Source organism: Meriones unguiculatus, chromosome 7, assembly GCF_030254825.1.
Source record: "Meriones unguiculatus strain TT.TT164.6M chromosome 7, Bangor_MerUng_6.1, whole genome shotgun sequence".
Taxonomy (NCBI): domain Eukaryota; kingdom Metazoa; phylum Chordata; class Mammalia; order Rodentia; family Muridae; genus Meriones; species Meriones unguiculatus.
The window spans coordinates 98,028,240-98,036,548 of NC_083355.1; the positions used below are offsets into that span (position 1 = coordinate 98,028,240).

Here is an 8,309-nt window from a genome sequence, read left to right on the forward strand (position 1 = left end):
ACTTCCAGTTGTTAATGAGATCCCCTCCTGAAACAAGGGGATAACAAAATGAAAATGTTTTTCCACTAGTTTTGTGCTTTGGTGACAGCAGAGTGAGAGCCTGTACTTAGATCCTTCTCATTATCCTCATTGTATACTTGCTGTGCAAAGGGAGTGGGTTACAGGTCTCCTTTACAAATCATGATTCTCTCTAACAAAGTCTTCTTGCCTGACCACTTTGAGCAAGCCAACCACTTAGAACTCAGGTTTACATAGATTGTCATCGAGACCCAAGACTTAGCTCTTTCTTTGTGTTCTTGAGCTTGTATTCTCCTCTTTTCAATAGAAAACTTGGAAATCAGGGAATAAAAAAGATAAAGGTAAAGAGCAGCTCTATGTGGGTGTCCTTGTTTTAAACGAAAAACATCTTCAGAAGTTCTACTAGACTATCTGTAGTTCAGAACTCCTGTTAAAATACACTAGCTTTCAAATGGCTACAAAATTATTAAAATTGATGTAACATAATTGTGAATCTTCATTTGGGATCCAGTACATCACCATTGGACAAGATATGGGTCCTCGTCTCTTGGAAGAACAAGAAGAAACTTTGCTGATTTTATTCCTGATGTACAAAAGTTTGTAATTATCCTAAGCGTATTATCAAGCTGTCTTCTTAATACTGGCATTTATACCCAGAGAAGTACTCATCGGAGGTGGTGCTTTCTTCAGCAGACTGTGGTTAATACAGTGACTCACAACATGCCAAGTACAGAGAATACTGTGGAGGGCTCTGCTCTAAGTGAGCCATCTATATTACACACCCTGTTCCCTCTCTATAGCTCAAGGGCCATCATGGAAGAGGAGGAAGAAAGCTTATAAAAGCCAGAGGAAGGTCTGCTGTGAAATAGTGTCTTTTGGATATGACACAGTTGACATGCTCATGAGCTTGCTGCAGCCGTGGTTGCTTGCACAAGGTTGGACTCATCACTATTTACTGTGGAATGGGGAAGGCATCAGGGTGCCCCAACATTTTTGAGGGACTATTGACACTTAATCCTGGCTAGAGGGAGAAAGAACTTTCTTTAGTGATGCAACCACTGATAAACCACCCATGCATTCATACATAACCACCACTCATGTTCATACAGTCAACCCCATTTAAGCTCAGTGGATATTCATACGCACACAAAGACATGAAAGTAGGATGAGTTCTAAGGAAAACGAAAGGTTTCAGGATAAGAGGCAAGGGATGAGATGGGGTAGACAGAAAAGTGTAAGAAAGACTAAAATCTATTATGTACATAAGTAAAACTGTTACAGAATCAAATTTAAATTATGACCCCCAGTTTATTTATCTTGCTGTTTTTTAGTCAGTATTTCATACAGAGGACCACACTTGCCTCAGAATTAGGCACCAAATTTTAATCATATATACTTTTTTCCCCTCTATATAGAGGCCAATTTGGTTTAGGTAAGGCATTTTATTTGCATAGAGTATCAAGATATAATAAACTTTTGCTGATACCTGTGGTGTGAAGTCAAATGCTCCTCCGACTGGAATTGAAATCAAGAGAATAAAGTCTAGGGCTCCCACTAGACATCATTGCTACAAACAGAAAACCTGCCTGCTATCAGAGAAGACCTAGAAGATGGAGAATCAAAAACTTCAAAGAGAAGACTTTGGTCTGTCAGCTTCTTTTGAGTCTATAAACAGAAGTCCAAAGGTCATCCTGCTCTTGAACTTCATTCAATAAATCTTTTTGCTTAAGCAAAATTAGCTTGATTTGGCAGTCATTTGCAACTGAAAGAGCCCTCTGTAAACAGCTAGTAACTAACTACCCATGTGTCTGGTGTGTGTGTGTGTTTGTGTGTGTGTGTGTGTGTGTGTGTGTGAACACAGGTGTACATGTGATAGGAATCAATCTAGAGCCTCAGACATGCTAAGAATGTATTCTAACACCAAGTTACACATTGGATCTTTGAATCTAAGATGCATATAGTCTTACCTGGAACTGGAAAATAAATGCGCTGTGGGGGAAGCAACTATCCCAAGGTCACACAGCATCTTCTGAAAAGCACTGGAATCTGTAAGTTTGAGTTGAGTTCTTATATAGAAAAAAAATCATTGTTTTTCATAAACAAAAAGGCTGATGATATCTTCTTAGGCTTGTTCAGACCTGAAAACTCTAATATTAAAGAAAGGAACCTAAATTGTAGGTAAATTTGTTCAGATGCTCATCCTGCTGAGCTGTGGATGGACAGGAAGATGGCTGCACTCACAGTTGATGTCCTATAAGATCTGCAAATTATTCTTCACAGAGGAAATTAAACTTGGCTAAAAGAAAGCTTTAGGCAGTTCGAAGATATTGAATAGTTCCTTTTCTCTCTTTCTTTAACATCTCAAGTTCACGAACTCATTTTCTTTGGCTCACATTTCATCATCTCCCTAACAGATGGGGTTATTACCCACATCCTGGCTAGGAGAGCAATGTACGACTGCCACTTTCTCTTGGACAGTTCCTTTTTTCCTGCAGGCTACAGTCAATGGGCACACACCTGCTTAATGGAAAAGATGACTTCTCATACTGCAGAGCCTGAGTTCCGTTTTCTTATTTGTTCCTCTTGCTTTCCCTCCCTCCTTTCTGTTCTTGCCTCCTTTCCCTTTTCTTTCCTTTCTTCCTCTGGGAGGGGGCTTATAGCTGGGAAACAAAATGAATACATTGTAATAAAAATTATTTAAAAATAAAGATGAAAAGTGATTGCTTCATTTTTATCTTACATGTGTTGTGATTGCATGTATGTAAGTGTATCATGTGCATGCCTGGTGCCTGAAGAGGCCAGATGCATATACTTGTGAGCTGTCAATTGGGTGCTGGGACCAAACCCAATTCTTCTGCAAGGACCACAAGTGCTTTTAACCGATGAGTCATCTCTCCAGCCCCCTTCCTTCCATTTCTTAGGCAAAATTAACTTCAGAATCCTTCACTCCTCCCTGCTTTTAACGAAGAAGGGTTTTTAACTCATCACTTGATTGAAATGAGAAAATAATAAAAATAAAACTGGATTTCTACAAAAGCAGAATCTATAGATAGGAGAAGCAAAATTAAAATCTTTGCATGAGGAACAGACTTTCAAAGGGTTTGTTACAAACTGCGTGATGATCCTTGTCAGCACTGGCAGAATCTTTCCAGCACCTTAGGCATCCTGTTCCTCTGGCTTGGTCAGCCAGAGATGTATGGTGAATGGAGTCCTTAAAAGCTGCTCACAGGCAGCTCTCATGCTTTGCCCATGTAAGAATTTCTTGAGAGAAATGACATCATTGGCATCTGATTCTGTAGGACCAGGTGTGACTGAAGATTATACAACTTTAAGAAGCACTCTGAGTCAGACTGAGAAAGTCTAGATTCTCAACTAGAATTTTAAAAAATTTTAATTCTAATTTTAGAATTAGAATTTCAATTAAAATGGAACTATGCTCTTTCTCTTCTTCTATTTACTTTCTTGAACTAGTACCATATTCAATCCCCCTCCTCAAATTCATGACTTTTTTTTCTTTTTGGATTTACATATACATACATAAATATTTTATATATGCATATATATGACTAAATAAACTCAGAAGGTTATAGATTAATATTATGTATACAATATGAATATACAGGTATATTTGTATACATATACACATATGCATATATGCATACCTATTCATATACATGTTTACATATATGCATGTGTATATATATGTATGTATATATACATATGTATTGTATATATGTATGTATATGTATATATACATATATATACATGTATGACATATACATTTATATTCATATACATATGCAAACATATACACATATACACAACATATACATACATATATGTATGTATACATATATGTATATACAAGTACATATATACATAAACACATATATACCCTATATACATACACACATATATGTGTGGTGTGTATATATATATATATATATAGAGAGAGAGAGAGAGAGAATCTATTTAATCCATTTATTGTTTCCTGTATGTAAATAATTTCAAAGCTTACCAGTTTTTTTTAAAGCTGGTTCTTTGTCAGTTAAAGAATATTAAGGAGAGTCATGGACTTGCACAAGGTCATACAACCACACATATATACTAACAGAATGGAATGGAAAACTAACTATTCCATCTTGAAGCTGAATGATAGTGATTGTTTTGCTTATCTTTTAAAAAGTGAATAACTTATTTTGTATGTGTGTTTAGTGTCTGTGGGTACACACATGTGTTCTTGTTTATGGAAGTTGGAAGATGACTTGTGGGAGTTGGTTCTCTTCTTTTCCTATGTAGGTCCTGGGGATTTAACTCAGGCCATCAGCTTGGTAGCAAGCACCATAACATGCTAAACTATCTCTTTGACCCTTCCTTGTTTTGAGGCAGGTTTTTCTTATGTATTCCATACAGACCTCAGTCTCTCTATGTAGCTGAGACTGGCCTAGAATTCAAAACTCTCCTGCCTTAGTTTACTAAATGCTGAGATTTTGGCTTTGTGCTACTTTGCTGAATTCAACAGATATTCTTTTTTTAAATTAAATTTTTATTTTTTTAAATATTAGTTACAGTTTATTAACTTTGTATCCCAGCTGTATCCTGCTCCCTCATTCCTTCCCATTCCCACCTTCCCTCTCTCATCTTCTCATATGCCCCTCTCCAAGTCCACTGATGGGGGAGAAACTTCCTCCCCTTTCATCTGACCCTAGCTTATCAGGTATCTTCAGGCCTGACTGCAAAGTCCTCCTCTGTGGCCTAGCAGGGCTGCTCCTCCCTTGGGTGTGGCGGGAAGGTCAAAGAGCCAGCCATTGAGTTCATGTCAGAAATAGTCCCTGTTCCCCTTACTAGGGTACCCACTTGGATACCGAGTTACTGTCGGCTACATCCAAGCAGTGGTTCTAGGTTATATCCATACATGGTCCTTGGTTGGAGAAACAGTCTCACAAAAGATTCCTGTGCCCAGATATATTTGGTCCTTGTGGAGCTCCTGTCCTCTCTAGGTCATACTAACTCCCCCTTCTTTCATATGATTCCCTGTACTCTGCTGAAGGTTTGGTTATGAGTCTCAGCATCTGCTTTGATGCACTGCTAGGTAGAGTCTTTCAGAGGCCCTCTGTGGTAGGTTCCTGTCCTGTTACTTGTTTTCTCCTACATCCAATATCCATCCCATTTGTCTTTCTAAGTGAGGATTGATCATATTACCCCAGGTCCTCTTTCTTGTTTATCTTCTTTAGGTGGACAGATTTCAGTATGTTTATCCTATCTTATAGGTCTAGTACCCACTTATAAATGTGTATATACCATGTGTGTCTTTCTCCTTCTGGGATACCTCACTCAGAATGATCTTTTCTAGATCCCACCATTTGGCTGCAAATTTCATGATTTCCTTGTTTTAAATTGTTGAGTAGTATTCCATTGTGTAAAAGTACCACAATTTCTGTATCCATTCCTCCGTTGATGGGCATCTGGTTGGTTTCCAGGTTCTGGTTATTATGAATAAAGCTGCTACAAACATGGTTGAACAAGTGTCCTTGTTGTGTACTTGAACATCTTTTGGATATATGCCTAAAAGTGGTACAGCTGGATCTTGAGGAAGCAGTATTCCTGATTGTCTGAGAAAGTGCCAGATTGATTTCCAGAGTGATTGTACCAGTTTACATTCCCACCAGCAATAGAGGAGGGTTCCCCTTTCTCCACAACCTCTCCAGCATGTGTTGTCACTTGAGTTTTTGATCTTTGCCATTCTGATGGGTGTAAGGTTGTTTTGATTTGCATCTCTCTGATGGCTAAGGATGTTGAACATTTCTTTAAGTGTTTCTCTGCCATTCTATATTCCTCTACAGAGAATTCTCTGTTTAGCTCTCTACCCCATTTTTAAATTGGATTGCTTGATTTATTGCTTTTTAACTTCTTTAGTTCTTCATATAGTTTGGATATCAGCCCTTTGTCAGATATAGGGTTGGTGAAGATCCTTTCCTGGTCTGTAGGCTGTTGTTTTGTTCTGACAACAGTGTCTTTTGCTTTACAGAAGCTTTTCAGTTTGATGAAGTCCCACTTATTGATTGTTGATCTTAGAGCCCGTGCTGTTGGTTTTCTGTTCAGGAAGTTTTCTCCTGTGCCAATGAGTTCTAGTTTTTTCTCACTTTTTCTTCTAACGGATTTAGTGTATCTGATTTTATGTTGAGGTCTTTGATCCACTTAGACTTTAGTTTTGTGTAGGGCGATAAATATGGATCTAGTTTCATTTTTCAGCATGTAGACATCCAGTTGGACCTGTACCATTTGTTGAAGATGCTGTCTTTTTTTCCATTGAATGGTTTTGGCTTTGTCAAAAATCAAGCATTCATAGGTATTTTGGCTTATTTCTGGGTCTTCCATTTGGTTCCCTTGATTCTCTTTTCTGTTTCTATGTAAGTACCATGTTTTTTGTTTGTTTGTTTGTTTGTTTGTTTGTTTTGTTTTGTTTTGTTTTACTATTGCTCTATAGTACAGCTTGAGATCAGGGATGGAGATACCTGCAGATGATCCAACAATGATTCTTAATGAAACATCAAGCGTCTTAATAACCTTTAGCAATGTCTTTACAAATATCCCACTTGTGTTCCTTGTTGCCAAAGCCATCGCCTTAGATGTGAGAAGACTGTTAAAGTTAGAATGGTTCTTGGGAGATGTTACCTGAATTTTATTAAATAAATATGTTTTCTTTCTTTCTTTTTTTTTTTGCTTTTATAATATCTAATTTCTTTTTTTAAACTTATCTATTTTTTGTGTGTTTCACCTCATGCACCCCAGCTCCACTCATCTCCTTTTCCCCTCATATCTGTCCTTTGCCCTTGAAGACTCACCCGCCAAGGAACACACATACACCCACCTCTCGCCACACCCTCCAATACATGCATGTGCAAACAACAATAACAAAACAAAGCATAGAAAACATCTCATCGTAGAAGCTATACTGTGCCTCACTGTGTCCCACGGTATATCCCTCTGTCCACACATCTTCACTTGTAATTTTTCACCTTAATGAGTCATTGGTCTTGTTTTGTATCCCTGGCTTTTATGACACCATCAGTATTGGATCCTCACCAGGCGTCCTCTCAGTCCTTCCGTTGGTGCCCAGTGTCATGGTGATCCTGAAGCTTTGGGTCAACATCCCAACCATTGGCAGATGGTTTAGATTTTGGGGCGGGCCAGCGCTAAGCCCTGGCTTGGGCCTGGGAGGTAGCTGAGCTCGTCTGAGGGCTAGCTCTCCCGAACTACTCCAGCCAGGCCACCCAAAGCCACTACTGCAGGAGTCAGGGTCAACGAGTCAGCGGTCTACTGCCCGCCTGTGCCAAGTGCAGGAGTGCAGGTCTCTGGGTGTCTTGGCAGTAGGCAGTATTCCGTCTGTCTTCCTCCTCCCTTCTGCGCTGTGTGGTGGTAGGCAGGGCTCTGTGTGTCTACGACCAGCTGTGTAGTGGGACGTAAGCTAGGTCTGTGGGCATCTTTCCCTTCCCAAATGGCATGGTGGAAAACAGGTCTCTGTCTCTCTTTCTCCTCCAGTGCTATGCTGCCTATATTTGATATATTTTTCTTTTTTTATCTCATGTTTTATTTAATTTTACTTTTTTAATAACTTATTTTATATATATATATGCGCCTATTGAAGTCCTCTCCCTCAACTCTACCCTGTCCTACCCTCCCACCCCCTCTCCTCCTATTCCCTTCCCCTAGTCAACTGAAAGAGTGAGTTCTTCTCCTCTGCCATCTGCCCATAGCTTATCAAGTCTCATCAGGAATGCCTGGATCCTCTTCCTTTGTGGGTCGGCAAGGCTGCATCGCCAGGGGCAAGTGATCAAAGATCAGACAACTGAGTTCATGACAGAGTCAGCCCCTGCTCCCCTTACTCTGGTACACACATGGAGCCTGGGTGGTCAGTTGGTTACATCTGAGCAGGGTGGGTGTGTCCTAGGCATAAAACAGCTTTGGCCACCAAGCCACACATCAAGCTAGGATGAACAAGGGATTGCCACGGGTTCTGCCTCTGATTGTATGAACAACACTACCAACAAGGTGATTCTTTGCCAATTGCAAGGTAGTTAAATATATATTTTCAAAATAATATTCCTTTTCAGGTAGTCAGAGAAAAAAAATGTTTTCAAAAAGGGTCTTGCATGTGTTAAATCTCATCCCATTCAGTTGTTTTCATTTAGAATTTTAGGAAAATGACTGTTGATGTTCATGAAATTGGTTTGAATCTTATCATTGATCATAGTGTCCTACAATAAGGCAGGTAAATCATCTGGAGAAAT

At 39.2% G+C, this 8,309-nt stretch overlaps 1 non-coding gene across 1 annotated transcript; it reads right to left on the minus strand.

The window, feature by feature from the left end:
* Positions 1–7,956: 7,956 nt before the first annotated feature.
* On the minus strand, positions 7,957–8,096 carry LOC132655649 (small nucleolar RNA SNORA48). The gene has a single exon (XR_009593438.1). It is a non-coding gene; the product is annotated as a small nucleolar RNA SNORA48 (small nucleolar RNA).
* Positions 8,097–8,309: the final 213 nt, after the last annotated feature.